The 14,686-nt window shown below is 41.1% G+C and overlaps 1 long non-coding RNA gene across 1 annotated transcript; it reads right to left on the bottom strand.

Moving 5' to 3' along the window:
• Positions 1–3,151: 3,151 nt before the first annotated feature.
• Positions 3,152–14,427, bottom strand: LOC308281770. The gene is made up of 3 exons (XR_013961869.1): positions 14,222–14,427; positions 5,954–6,085; positions 3,152–4,599 (listed from the first exon to the last, which is right to left on the bottom strand). It is a non-coding gene; the product is annotated as an uncharacterized lncRNA (long non-coding RNA).
• Positions 14,428–14,686: the final 259 nt, after the last annotated feature.

The following is a 14,686-nucleotide window of genomic DNA, read 5'->3' as shown; positions in this document are numbered from 1 at the left end:
ATAAGGTTCCCGACCCGCTGCCGAAAACCTGACGATGAGCTCCCGTTCGGCAACAGACGCTTTCCGCCGCCTTCCGCCGCCGAATCGCCGCCGAATCTGTGCGGTTAAAAGTGGCCTTTAACCGGCACAAACTCAGCTGCAGTAGCAAGCATTTCGCAAACATATGTTCACATACTGTACACACAGAGACAAATTTGCTTTCTCGCCAGGATCCAAATGTACAAACATAGCGGCGTTGTCGGGTGGAAATCTCGTATCTCCAAGTTTAAAATGTGTATGTTCTTTCACAAAGTAAAGCCCTGCTTCATCATACAAGGCTGTCGCACAAAAGTAGTGAAAACAGGCACACAACGCCTCGTGGTGTGAAGCGTTGTGTGCTTGTAGAGCGGCTGTTTTCACTAGTTTAAATCATTTTTAAAAAGATAAATGCAAAACAAACGGTTTTTGACATACAAGGTTTTCACACGACAATGACGATAGGCTATATTGCATTTGCACATCTACAATTTATAAACTGCTGATTAAGTACACACAAATCCATGGATCTCCTCAATTATTCTGCATTCACACTGGTAGCTAGCTACAGGCCAGCAACATGAAGCCACAAAACTGATGCCCAATGTGTGTAGCTGCCACAAAAGCTACAAATCAAACTTCACACCGGCAGCTACAAATACAGCTGCACAATGACCAAGTGTTTGTTTTACCATTTCCATGCTTGTAATGGGGGGGGGGGGGGGGCAAATTATTTTCATCTGCCAGTTTCCCTGATCTTTTGAACCCAAGGCTTCCTTTATATTTTTCTTGCACGCTTTAAGGGGAAAACTGTTGTGTTGCAAAACATTTTTAGCTACAGATAATGCCGCGTTGCTTTGTTATTTTGTATTTTTGATAGCTGCCATTGTGCATTTACACACCACGTGTTTGACATCGCTCCAGAGACTAGAGCAGTGGTTCTCAAAGTGGATTTCAGGGGCTCTCTAGGTTTCAAAATCTAGGTCCAAATTGAGCCATACAAGTCTGTAACTTTGACAGTGTACAGATGGAACCAAATGAACCCTAACAGGTCCAGTTGGTTCCATTAGTACACTGTCAAAGTTAAAGGGAGATCTTCAAATTTCAAAGTTTGAGAACCACTGGACTAGAGTATTGTGGAGTGATTCCAAACCCGGGTTTTGACAGAATGAGAGCAGCAGGACAGGTATGCATGTGGGTCGTTTGTCTCTGTACTGGGGTGTAGATGTGTGTGTGTGACTGTGTGCGCGTGCGCATAGAAATGTGGTGGGCGTGTGCATGTGTGTGTGTACGAGTGTTTATTGTGATCTGATGGGCCAGTTTGTTCTCTAAAGGTCAGTGTAATGATGCCCCTGTTGTGTGGGCCAAGTGGGCCATCAGTGATAATGAGGGGGGGGCACAGACCGCCGGGGCCCTAATGACTCTTAAGACCCTTTATCTAACTACATCTGAGGCCCCATACACACTCTCCAATGGACTCATATGCACATGAACACACTCGCACACGTAATACACACACACACCCAACATACCTTGGCCAATCATCCACACCGGCCCGAATGGCTGCTTTGCATGGGTCGTTTCTCCCAGGAGACGGAATGGCTGATAAGCATCTAGTCTGCACTGCAGCCGAGTGGTCATGTGTTGGCCTTTAGTTTTGAGGTGGTGGCATGGTGTGTGTGTGTTTTGTGCCGACTGTGGGCCACTAGACGGCTGGCTGCGGCTGGGTGACGGACGGCTGGGAGGTCGTGGGGGCAGGCTGAATAGAGGGTGACCCCTAAACCCCAGGATGTCACCCCGCAAGGGGCTTATGGGGGCAAAAGTCACAGCGTTTAGCGCAAATCCGTACCATCCCGGACACACACACAAACACACACACACACACACACACACACACATGTTTGTTGAACACTATTTTTCTTGTGGTTGCTTGAGTTTATTGTCTAGTCTGTTTCTACTGCCATGTTTTTTTCTCAGTTAAAGGAGCTGTAGTCAACTTTTTCTTGAAAGACGGACGCTAAAATAAAAAGAATGTTTTGAAAATATTTTATAAAAAAGATTAAGCTTCATATATGTGTTTCTAACAAAGTTGGTCTGACAATGGCCAAAATGATTATTTCATCATTATTTTACGCTTTTTGTGGTCATTTTTGAATAGAAACATATATGAAGCTTAATCTTTTTCACAAAACATTTTCCAAACATATATTTTTATTTTAGCGTCCGTTTTTCAAGAAACAGTTGACTATAGCTCCTTTAAATCTAAGCCCTGTTATGTACGTCCTTGTATGACTTGCGTTGTGGAAATATAGTGGAAATAGCCGATCTACCAGCTTACGCTGTGTTCGTAACATATTGAACGTTTTTGAACATCTTTTAACATTTTTGGTTGAAAGAGGTTAATGAAAAATATTGTAAAGAAAGAAAATCTTTCAGTGGTGTTTTCAAAACCCCAGGATTCCCCCTGTACATTTCCTGGTTCAAATAATACAGAGTCGCACTGGTTCACGGACACATTTTCATGGGTCCCTTTAGTTTTGTGTTTCCTACATTTTGCTTTGAATTATAATTATTTCAAAACAAATGAATGAATAAAAGACGAATCAAAGATATGTCATAACCTTTTAGCTAAAAAGTTGGGGAACCACTGGAATAGATGCAGATACATTAAAAAGGATGTCAGGTTCAGTCAATCCCTTTCAAATTGTCCTGGAGCAAGGCAGTGAAAGCACTCTGCATTTCAAAAAGAGTGTAGTGTGAAATGCATAATGATCTGATGACCCCCAGAGGACTTTAAAAGTGGTGCAGTCAGTGTAGCTGGCTGTCTTAGACTTAAAGCAGTGGTTCCCACGTTTTAGCGACCCTCTAAAAGTTTAGAAGGTCATCTAAAAGCCATTGAAATAGTCAACTATAAACATGATACTGTGTGGCTGCCACAGCGCAAAAGGTGAAAAAACTCCAATCCAATATATATATAAAAAATAAATTCCTTATGTATACAACATATTGTTGAGGACACAGGTCTGTGAAAAGTGCTCTAACACAAGACAAAAAGATTACATTGAGCTGATATCTCTTGTAGTAAATGTGTTTCCATGATGCTGCGAAATGTATTGTGCATAAATTGGTTGATTGATTGAAAAAATAAAACCTTATTTATTCTCGAATAGAGCATTGAGGATTGCAATCATTTGCGATGCTGTCGAGATTACACACTCGCACACAAATACAAGAATAAGGATACATACAGATACAAATCACAGAAACAACTAAATGAAACCCAAACAGAAAACTAAAACGTTAAAAACAGTTACACGGTAAGGAGATTTGAGAGCAGGTTATTTTTAGCGAGAGTTGTAGATTGTTCCATGAAACTGGAGCATCACAGCAGATAAGATGGGTGTATTCTTATACAACATATGTAAAAAGTAAACAGCCAAATGTCCACACATTATAATAAAGACTAAAGTGGACTAGTCATTAGTGGAGTGGGCAATCCATAGCCCATTGACATGCATTGTTCAGCTCATTAAAACAGAGACGAGGGTCTGTTTCATGGAGCGGTGAAAGCGCTCCCAATAGACAGGTATGTCTGTGGCTGGCTGGCTATGTGGCTGGCTGGCTGGCTGGCTGGCTGGCTGGGTATGTCTGTAGCCTGGCAATACCTTGAGTGGCCACACTAGTTAAAGGAGGGGCGCTGTTGTGCAGGCACAAACACACACACACACACACACACACACACACACACACACACAGATTCACCGCTCCACTTCGAACCGAGGTTTGATTTTTCAATTCAAAGGAGCTTTATTGGCATGAGAAACATACGTTTACATTGCCAAAGCAAGTGTCACAAATAAAATAAAAACTGTTGAAAATGGGGAACATATATACAGTTGGAGGGGGTACAGCATTGTGTAAACAGAGCTATGTCGCATTGTGACATTTTATATATATATACAGGGTATAAAGCTTTTGGAACAAATAGCAGCGTTATTTTTTCCTCAAAATGCATTTAACGGTAGCAGCTCTGTTTCATACTGTATGTGCAGTAGGTCTAGATGTCAATCCATGGTTTGTAGTCCTTAGGGTGGTTGTGTTTCTAGCCTCCTTTTGTCGCAACAGTTCACAAATCTTGCTGCTGTGTTCGCACATTGTTGTATTTCTCCCAGTAGGTATGGCAGTTTTTCATCATTGGTCATGTTTTAAAACTCACTTCGGGTGTGTGCAGTGGGAAGTATGTGCCTCTGATGTCTCGGTATAGTGGGCAGGTGGTTAGAAAGTGTAGCTCTGTTTCGACAGACTGTATCTTCTGTGAGGGAGACAGTCTTTAAACGGCTTCTTCAGTCGACGCTGGATTCAGTCCCAAAGCAGCATGGATGCAGTTGGTTCTGGATTGGACATTACACTAGGTGGTATTATGAATCCTAATATATATTATTTACTGTAATAATATCACAATTGGACAGTAGTCTGACAGATTGCTGTTACTTCATGGCATGTGTTTGGCTTGTGCGATGATCACTCTCTGTTTTCTGTCACAGTTCTTCTTTCGCAATTTCTTTGCTCCATGGGCTGATTTGTCTGAAACAGAACACACAACATGACATGCATCCACAAGGATTAAAACTCTCAGTTGCCAGTACTGATTTCAGCAATTTGGGTTCCACGGAAGTCTTATGGAAAAGCATGCCATGCACCAAAAAACAGGCAATCTAATGTCAAAAGAGTTGTTTAATTGGTCAAACTATCAATAGAATACATGTTTAGAAGCATCCTCCATAAAACCTAAACCTAATTGGGTCTGGGATGTATTAAAGAAGAAGCATGGGTTAAAGCCTCAATCTGGGATTTCTTCAGCTAGCTGGCTGTATATTGAACAGCACAAACAGCACAAATCGTTGTCGGGTGAAAACCTTGTATGTCCAAAACCGTTCGTTTTGCATTAATCATTTTAAAAATGATTTAAACTAGTGAAAACAGCCAATCTACAAGCAGAGGCACCGCGAGGCGGTGTGTGCTTGTAGATCTGCTGTTTTCACTACCTTTGTGCGAGGGCCTTGTATGATGAAGCAGGGCTTTGCTTTGCGATAAAATGTACACCTTTGAAACTTGGAGATACAGTGACGATAAGTTTAGAACATTACTACTGTCATAACTGTTCATATTTTGATAATAGTTTCAGAAACACAGCGCTAGTGTGAGCCTGTGAGGGGCTTTCCGTGAGATATTTATTTTTTCTTTAATCCATGCATTCATCATAGCATCATGGTGTGTAGGGTGGTAGAGGGTGCTGCTTGTGTTCCTATGTATGTGGTCCTAGGAGAGTTCTAGTATTCTAGCACAGTGGTTCTCAAACTTTTCAGGCCGCGAGCCCCAAAATAATCATATTTGAGGCATTACATTTTGTATAATATTGTTCTATAATTGTGAAAATAGCAGATCTACATGCTCTACATGCTCACAACGCCTCGTGTTGTGAGGCGTTGTGAGCATGTAGATCGTCTATTTTCAAAATCTCTGCCTCTAATATTTGACAATTTGGCCAATGTTTAATTCGTAATTTTAGAGGTATTAAAATGTCCTTAAATTGTCACTTTAGAAATGTGCATAAACCCTCTATACGTTTAAACTTTATGCTGGTTTGTTTAGTGAGAAAACAATGTTTCACATTAAGTTAATCATCTGGGGACCCCCCAAAATAATTTGGGGACCCCCCTGGGGGTCCCGACCCACAGGTTGAGAACCACTGTTCTAGCAGGGTTTTTATTTTCTATGGCGTGCCGAACCTTCTAGAAGAGGGTCCGTCCGTCTGTCTTTCTGTGTATGACTATTTTTTGTCTGGAGCTCCCAAACCGCTTAACTCATCAGTGCCAATTGTATGTGTGTGGTTGTGTGTCTGTGTCTGTGTGTGCGCGTGTTTAGCAGGGTGATCTACCTGTCTGTGACGCTGTGTCTGGTGACTCCGGTCTGACGCAGACTGAGGCCACGCTGAACATGGAGAAGACGACGAAGGCGATGACGATGAAGGTCAGCTCAAAGCTGTTGAAAGGCAGTTCCATCTAAACAACTAGAGTAGACAACAGAACACACCATGAAACACACGGTTATAGTGGAGAGGTTATTATCACAGCACACTGGTCCTCATGAGGTGCCAGCCAATGGAACAAAAACGATATAAGAGTTTAGCCCAGGGGTCTTCAACAGGGGGTCGAGGACAACTAGGCAGTCCTCAGAGTTACTACAGGGGATCCTCCAAATCTTTGTGTGATAGAAACTTGTTCCCCCCTTCCCTTTTTTATATTAATCACTTGAACCCTAGCATCCATATTCTGAGAACTTTAGCCAAAAATGGCAGATCTACAAGCTCACAACGCCTCGCAGCGCAAGGCGTTGTGAGCTTGTAGATCGGCTATTTTTGGCAAAGAGCTTTGGAGGGGGAAAAGAGAAGACTAAGTACAATGAAAGGTCAAGGTTATTAAGTATTGACAGTTCAAGTTGTTAAATATCTGAAAACCCACATTAACATGAATCCAAAATACACTGATGATCGTGCTGTCAAACAATGAAACTATATGGAATCTATGATAAGGTTGTGGGGGTCCCTGCTTCATCTCTCTCTCAACTAAGGGGTCCTTGGCATGAAAACTTTGAAGACCCCTGGTTTAGCCGCACACTCGTAGCTGCCAATGCAAACTTTTTATTTGAACTCGGAGAGGACCAATGTTTCGGACAGACAAGCTGCCTTCAATAGTGGAGAGGTTAACACATTATTATGGCTTCTACATCACGTGTCCTCTTTGCTGACTTTGGATCAGGGCAGAAAACCAGTAGTAATGTGTCGTTCATGAGTGATTCGTTCATAAGAATCGAATCATTAGCAAGACTCGTTAACGATTCGTTCAAATCCCTGAAATGGGTCGTTCACACTTTCGTACACACCTCGCCCCCTCCCCCGCCCCCGGCGGCCGGCACACAGGACGCGGCGGCGGGCTGTACTCGCGACGTAATAAAAATGCTCCCGCGATTGTGTTTTTCATGGGGCGATCGCACTATGAAGGAATCATTTGAACGGATCATTACCATGAACGTGAACAAAATGATTTGTTCACTGAAATGAACGGGATTGCCCATCAATAGATACCAGCTTTTGTGTCCTACGAGCCACAGATGGATTACAATCACTTCCAGACATTGCATGTCTGTTTGCTATTCAGTAAGTCAGTGGTTCTCAACCTTTTCATGCCGTTACCCCACAAATAATCATATTTGAATGGGGACCCCCCACCCTGACGAGCACCAAGAGTTGAGGCATTACATTTGTATAACACGGTTCTATTGTAAAAATAGCAGATCTGCATTCTCACAACGCCTCGCAAAGAGCATGTAGATCTGATATTTTCACAATTTCTGCCTCTAATATTTGACAGTTGTTTAATTTGTCATTTTAGAGGTATTAAAACGTCCCTAAATTGTCGCTTTAGAAATACTTAAATACTTAAACAGCTACACTTAAACTTTATGTTGGTTTGTTTACTGTTGAGAGAGAAAACAATGTTGCACATTAAGTTAATCATCTGGGGACCCCCCCCTGGGCCCACAGGTGGAGAACCACTGAAGTAAGTTGCTGAACCTAACATTGTCTGTAAAGGTGTAATGGTGCAATGCTGTCCACTAGAGGGCGACATAAGATCACACTTCGATTCAATTCAAACTGGCTTTGTTGGCATGGGAACACTTCACATGACAATGGGGTCAATGTCAACTTGTCAAGTGCTATGTAAATGTGCCCAGACATCAAGCATAAATACTGTTCTATAGGTACTCCAAGTTCCCCCAGATTACCAACACACTAATAACAAAAGCTCCCATATGAAGAACAACAATGTGCAAACACAGCAGAAATTTCTTAGCTCTTGCCATAGGAATATGATACTATCTGCACCATGCTTCTTCTATTTCTTCTGTACATATAACTACTGTTATTGTATACAAACAGAGCAGAGGAGTAACCTTTAAATACAATAATGTGCAGCAACTTTTTTAAGTTATCCATATGTGTGTGTGTGTGTGTGTGTGTGTGTGTGTGTGTGTGTGTGTGTGTGTGTGTGTGTGTGTTTATTTGTATTTCCCTTTTTTTTTTTTTGCAAAGAGCACACTTCTTTGTTTGTATATGTATTGCAATGTGACAAGCTTTTTCTACAATTTTTATTGTGCAAACATTTCTTAGTTTTTATAAGTAAATTCAACACACTTTCAATGTCACACTTGCTTTGGCAGTGTAACATTGCAAAAAGAAGTGTGCTCTCTGCTAAAAAAAAAAAAGAAAAAAAAAAGGAAATACAAATACACACGAATAACTTAAAAAGTAGCGGCACATTATTGTATCTAAAGGTTACTCCTCTGCTCTGTTTGTATACAGTAGTTCTATGTACAGAAGTCAACACGGTGCAGATAGTATCATATTCCTATGGCAAGAGCTAAGAAATCTCTGCTGTGTTTGCACATTGTTGTTCTTCATATGGGAGCTTTTGTTATTAGTGTGTTGGTAATCTGTGGGAATTTGGAGTACCTACAGTACAGTAGTGTGCTTGATGTCTGGGCACATTTACATAGCACTTGACAAGTTGACATTGACCCCATTGTCATGTCAAGTGGTTTCCCAACCAGTGGATTGTTGATGTGAAAGTAGGTTATGAGGCAACCCGTTAAGTCACAGCCTTTTGCAATAGATTCTAGTGGTGTAAAGTAACTAAGCATACTCAAGTACTGTACTTAATACAATTTTGAGTTATTTTGACTGTACTTAAGTATGTACTGAGTATTTCACTTTTACTCCACTACATCTCAGAGGCAAATATTGTACTTTTACTCCACTACAATTATTGGAAAATGATGTATTAGTTTCTTTGTATATTTTGATTGTTATTACAAAACATACAGTAACCACTTCAGCCTTATATACATTTCGGATACATTTGAAACCGTGAGCTTGTTGCTCTGCTATTTTCAAAATATCTTTCTACATTTTCTACATTTGAAAACTTGTGAAACAGGACATTCTGCATAATGAGTACTTTCTACTTTTGGTATTATAAAAAAAATGCATAAACCACTTTAGCCCTATTTTATACATGAGCTATTGAAAATACAAACGCGTTGCAATGCATTGTGAGCTTGTAGATCTGCTATTTTCAATCTTTTTGAAAAAAAATATATATTTTTTTTTTATTTTTTTTAATGATGACGTCACAATCGGCAGATGACGTCACAATCGGCAGCAAATCTGGATAGCCTGTTTTGAGAACCTGTGGGATACTTTTAACCTTCGCCTTCTCAAAACCAGAGAAAGACACAACGGTCAGAAATGGGACTTTGTGAGGATAGAAGGTGCTAGTGGGACCCCAAAAAAAGGTTTTAAAATAGGAAAAGTGAAATGTCATGGTGTATCACCTTTAAGTACATTTTGATTCCAACGCCTTCGTACTTTTACTCAAGTACATTTGAATTCCGTACTTTTACTTGTAACGGAGTATTTCTACATTGCAGTATTGATACTTTTACTTAAAGGAGTAGTTCACCCCCAAAATGACTTTTTTTCTATTGATTAGTCACGCCATGGAGAGTAGAGTTCAATAATATTTTTTGTTTTTTGTCGCATTCCTAAGACAAAAATGTGATAACAATAAATTTACCCCCATTCGTTCCGGATGGGGACCCGTTTCGAAACGGGTCACCATCCGGAATCAATGGGGGTAAATTTACCAGGGTTTCCTGCAGCACTTTACAGGCCAGGCGCCCCGCCCGGCCAGAAAACCCCCCCGCCCCCCCCAAGGGTATTAAAAAAAAAAAATCGCGAAATTGCATGTTTAACCCCCATACCAACCCTATCTTTCAAACATGGCAGCCATGTGAAGTTACTTGTGCCTCACTGGCAGGAGAGCAGAGCAGCGCATGCAGCTGCTTAATTGACGGTCGTTAACTTCTTTTGAAGTTCTCTGAGAGGCGAGCCTAGCCTAGGTCAACTTGACAGTGACACAGCTGCACAGCGAGTCGTAGATTGCGTCGAGAGAGAGAGAGAGAGAGAGAGAGAGAGAGAGAGAGAGAGAGAGAGTGAGAGCTCTTCTCATTTACTCACAACGACACAAGTAAAGTACAAATACCTGAAAATCTCCTTTGTACAGTATAAGTACAGTAGGCTACTTAAGTAAATCTACTTAGTTACTTTACACCAATGTTGTTGTTTTTTTACTGTGCTGTAGACTTCTATTTATATGGCACGAGTGCTGGTTGATTAACCTGGGGGAAAAAAACAAGTTACACTGTCCTGTGAAAAAACGTAGTTATTCAATGTTGAATAAATGTGGATGATAGCATGTAGTTGTGTTTTCCGTCATCATGGGCACATTCATGTGTTTTTTTATAGGGCAAAAATAAGAATTAATATTAAAAATTAAATGAATTAATTACTCGAATTCATTAATTAATTATCAAAAAATTAATTGAGATCCCCCCCTGGTCAAGACTTTTTCCTGCAGGAAACCCTGTTTACTCTAATCAAATTTTGGTCTTAAGAATGAGACAAAAAACTAAAAATATTATTGAACTCTACTCTCCATGGCATTAGTAATCAATAGAAAAAAAGTCATTTTGGGGGTGAACTACTCCTTTAAGTAAAACATTTGAGTACTTTTTCCACCACTAGTATGAGAGAACTGCAATGTATGTGATTATCCACCACTGGATTCTAGAATGTAAGGCAGTACATACAGCTGTTTTTACAGTATTGGTAATAATCACTTTTGCCTGGTTCCTTATCCACGAGTTTCCAACGCCCCATAGTGCATTGCGCAGACGTCTGTACCGAGCTTCCGGCGCCGATTTACAAGCTCACAACGGGTTGCATCTGCGACGCGACGTGAGCTTGTATGACTGCTGTTAAACCCGGAAGTTTGGTCCCGATAGTCTCCAGTAAACTCCCGCGGAAACTTGTGGATAGAATTTCCCAAGGAAAACAACTAATGACAACTAACGATAAAAAACACAAACCTTCACAGTGGCATCTTTCTACACCGTAAATCCTCAGTGTTAGTTCAAATCTCAGACTTAACCAACCACATGAACCCCATGCTGGGTTAAACAGTTGTCAAAAATAGCCAAAATACAAGCTCACAACATGTTGCATTGCACTGTGAGATTGGTGTAGTGCGATTCTGAACAATTATAAGTATCCATTAATTGTTGCCAGACCACAATTGTTAATAAGAATCTGTTAATAATTAGTTTTGCCTGGTAAAATAAATGTAGTAAGTGGCTAAACACTCAGATTTAATGGTGACTCCTTGGTGCCTCAATGCCACGTAACAAGTTTAAAATGTGTACGTTCTTTCGCAAAGTAAAGCCCTGCTTCATCATTCAAGGCCGTCGCACAAAAGTAGTGAAAACAGCAGATCTACAAGCACAGGCGTTGTGTGCTTGTAGATCGGCTGTTTTCACTAGTTTCAATATTTCTTTAAATGAAAAATGCAAAACAAACGGTTTTGGACATACAGGGTTTTCACCCGACAACGACAAATTGCAACAGTAGGCCTACATGTTTTATCTACAACAATGACAGGTAGTTGCTAATAAATCAACGGTAGGGCCCAGGGTCACATCATCCTCACAATGTTACCCTGGTCTGGTCCCAAATAATGACTTAAAGAAATACTTTTTTCCTATCAATTACTCACCCTGTGAAGCCTTGGATAAAAGGAGAATTTCAGTTGCTGTCGCATTCCTTTACGGATTAAGGATCCAAAAACGAGAGAAGAAAGTTGACAATACTCGATGTTCTCCATACTCCATTACAGCAAAACTATTATGAAAAAATGTGTTTATAATCTCCAACACAGCTCTCAGAGCATAATCCCAAGTGTTTTGTTTCCAGTGGTATCCTCATGACTTCACTCACTGTGTGAGTGTGTGTGTGTGTGTGTGTGTGTGTGTGTGTGTGTGTGTGTGTGTCGTGTGAACCCAGGTTGTGTGACTGTGAACCCATTGGTCAGGTTGGTCAGGACAGGTTGAACCCCACGGGCATGCCCGGGCACATACCTCACTCATGCTCCGGGCTGTCACGATTATGACATTTTACATGACGAATAATTGTCACTCAAATAATTAACGATTTAATTGTGTTTTTGTCGTTGATAATTACATTTCTGTTTGGCTTGTGGACTTTGAAGTTGCACATGGTAGATATGACACATAACCTAAATATACAAAGAAATGAAGGAAACATTTGACAACTTTACACTTTAAAAAGAACATTGATAGTGGAAATAACTGATCTACAAGCTCACAACGTGTCGCATCGTGACGCGTTATGAGCTTGTAGATCTGCTATTTCCACTATTTTTTAAATGTTTGAACATATAAACATTTTTCAACATGTAAACGATTATCACAAAATAATTGCAATTATGTCAAATAATTGCAATTAGACGATTATGTAATAATTGTGACAGCCCTACTCATGCATGGGGAGTAAGTAAAAATGTCAGTTTCAAAGTGGTGTTTTTGAAGTAATGAGTATACTTCTGGATACAAAACAGTTGGGATTAGACTCTGTGAGCTGTTTTGGAGTTTATAAACCGATTTTGATATCATTTTGATGTTTATAATTAAAGGACCCCTGAATGAATTGAAGGAAAAAAATCCTTCAATTCATCAAGTAGGCTACTCTACCGTCTTCTCTCTTTTTGGATTCTTCATTCACTGTAAAGGAATGTAACAAAACTAAAACTCTCCTTGTATTCAAAGTTTCACAGAGTGAGTAGTTGGTATGAAAAAGGTCACTTTGGGGTTGCAGTCACACCAAACTGCCTATGAAAATCAGGATCTTCTGGCCAAACTGTGTCAGCATTGTCATCAACCTGAGGGAACGCACCAAACAAGAAACAGTAGACTAGAGGTACATCTGATAAAGAGAAAGTGGAGCTGGATTGGTCGCAAAACTTGTTTATCCCGTATCCTGCAAGAGTTCACTCTCCTAATTGGACGAAATTGGTATCCCGACCTGACAATTGTTGGCAATTATCATTCATTTCAGTGACTCCAGTCATTTCGGCCCTGTTCACTAAATGATTCCCTGGAAATGACGTCATGATGACGTTATTATAATGTCCTCTGGTGACTCTGAGACGTTCAGAACTAGGCCAAATCACAGCCAGTGCTGCCAACTCCCCAGTAACGGAAGTAGCTAGTGGCTCTCCCAGAAGTAGCTAGAAGTCGCTAGGGGTGGGGTGCACGCGCACTGTGCGCACGTGTACACAAAAGCGTGTGCACGTGAACAGATGCGCATGCACGTTTCTAGGGTAATAATTAGAGTTAACTAACCCAGCAATTGGGGCCAGATCAAGTCAAACCATGACTAGTCAGATCTGGCCAAGAATATCAACTGATTTCAACCATTGACTGATTTCATAAGATTAGCATGATTACTGTCAGAATCTCTTTCCCCCTAAAGAGATGCAATGCAGAAGGTAGGGTGGGTGTGGGGGTGCATGAAGAGTAGGATTTATAAATAAAAGATATACAGTATTTTCTGGACTATAAGGCGCACCTGACTATAAGGCGCACTGTCAATGAATGGTCTATTTTCAAACTGTTTTCATATATAAGGCGCACCTGACTATAAGGCGCACATAATAGACGCTACCGTTGCGTTATGCATCCAACAGATGGAGCTGTGCTAAAGGGAATGTCAATGTCAATGAATGATCCATATATAAGGCGCACTGGACTATAAGGCGCACTGTAGTTTTTTGAGAAAATTAAAGGCTTTTAAGTGCGCCTTATAGTCCGGAAAATACGGTAGTTAAAGAAACAGGATAGTAGGAGGAGGGTGGAGAAAAGTTGTAAGTTGCTATCTTCGTTTGTCGGGTGTAACCTGTCCAAAACTGTTCCCCTTTTTATGATCATTTTTAAACATTTGAAAACAGAGAAAATAGTCGATCTACAAGCTCACAACGTATCGCGAGGCCTACCTCTTTCACTTCTTTTGTGCGACACTCTTGTATGACGAAGTAGAGTATTCATTTACAAACAAACTTAAAGGGTTGAATCACGGAGATAAGGTTTCTGCCCGACAGCAACGACACGTACACTCAAATCTAAAAGGAACACGGGGGCTTTTCCTGGACTGACTGGGTTGTCAAAGACTCACCCGTTGAGGATGGACTCATCCTGGTCCCGTGGCTCAGAGCGCTGGCGTGTCGGTTCAGTGTCCGTCCACACCACGCGTGGATCCATGCATGCTCACGTACTGCTGAACAGTGAACACCGCCACAGTGGAAGCCAGATAAGAGACGTGGGAGTTTGTTGGAGGCAGCAGGTGTTTGTTTTACTCAGGTTCTACAGTGTGTCGTGTAGTGCTGTGTGTGTGTGTGTGTGTGTGTGTGTGTGTGTGTGTGTGTGTGTGTGTGTGTGTGTGTGTGTGTGTGTGTGTGTGTGTGTGTGTACTGTCCTGGCCACTCCTCTCCACCTCATCCTGGAGGTAATACCACTGTATCCTGATCCTGAAACACACACACACACACACACACACACACACACACACACACACACACACACACACACACACACACACACAGGCTTGCACAACAAATGCACAACAAATACAGTGCACAGA

This window comes from Nannobrachium achirus (genome assembly GCF_963921795.1).
Source record: "Nannobrachium achirus genome assembly, chromosome: 3".
NCBI lineage: Eukaryota > Metazoa > Chordata > Actinopteri > Myctophiformes > Myctophidae > Nannobrachium > Nannobrachium achirus.
The sequence above is the reverse complement of the archived record's forward strand: the minus strand, read 5'-3'. Positions and strand labels throughout refer to the sequence as shown.